The 924-nt window shown below is 30.3% G+C and overlaps 1 pseudogene; it reads left to right on the plus strand.

Annotated features, from left to right (window-relative positions):
- The first annotated feature begins 542 nt into the window (after positions 1-542).
- On the plus strand, positions 543-698 carry LOC112473529 (annotated as a pseudogene).
- Positions 699-924: the final 226 nt, after the last annotated feature.

Genomic DNA, 924 nt, shown 5'->3' on the forward strand with positions numbered 1-924 from the left:
ATAGATGTCTAACCAATGCACTGTATACTTGAAACCAATTTAAATAAATAAGTTTTTTAAAAATACATTTCCCTGAACTGTAGCTGAGGGATTTTCATGTTTTGCCAAATATAATTTAAAAAATATTGTTCACAATAGCATCTTCCTGCATTTATTCGTTTATTCTTTCACTTTTAAATAAGTTCCTTATTAAAGCCAGACATGACATAACAGATTAGCATGCAAAAAAAAAAAAATGGGGGAGGCCCCAGAATTCACAGTTTAGTAAGACAAAAAGCAAACCTATCAGGTTAACACAAGTTGGGACACAAGATTTTGAGATTAAGAGCCTCAGGTTCAATGTCTGAAAAAAATTTTCAGAACAAAGTTATTCAGTTCTATAGATTTATGACACATAATGAATAGGGAACAAAGTTTTCCTCAGTCCACAAGTTCTATTCATGTAGAAAGAAGAAAATCTATTCAATTGTTCTCTTTCTATCAGATTGCTAATTTTTGTACTGTTGGATTGATTAAATTCAATGTTTAAAACCTCCAAAAAAATTGCTTCTCAGCCTTTTGGGTAACATCAAGTGTAGTATCTATTCTTATCAGTTTAACATCTCCAAAAATATTTGAATAAAAGAGGCCAAATACGCAGATGATTGTGAGCGATTTAAATTCCAATGGGTTTTGCTTCCCTTTCTGTGTTGCTTTTTTATGAGATTAAATTAAAACTTCTGTGAATACTGTTTGCAGTTCTCAAAAAATACATCTCCTATTAACCTTGACTTTCTTGCTAGTTTTCAGATTGACTTTTGTCAGTATATTTCTCATGTATACATCATGAGAGACAAACACTTACTTTGTTATTTACTCGTTTATGTTTTGAAATATTTACCAGCCTCTTAAAAAAAGAAAAGAAAAAAAAGACTTTCTTCCTAA

The sequence above is a fragment of the Pteropus alecto genome, unplaced genomic scaffold (assembly GCF_000325575.1).
Source record: "Pteropus alecto unplaced genomic scaffold, ASM32557v1 C18332766, whole genome shotgun sequence".
In the NCBI taxonomy this organism is placed as follows: domain Eukaryota; kingdom Metazoa; phylum Chordata; class Mammalia; order Chiroptera; family Pteropodidae; genus Pteropus; species Pteropus alecto.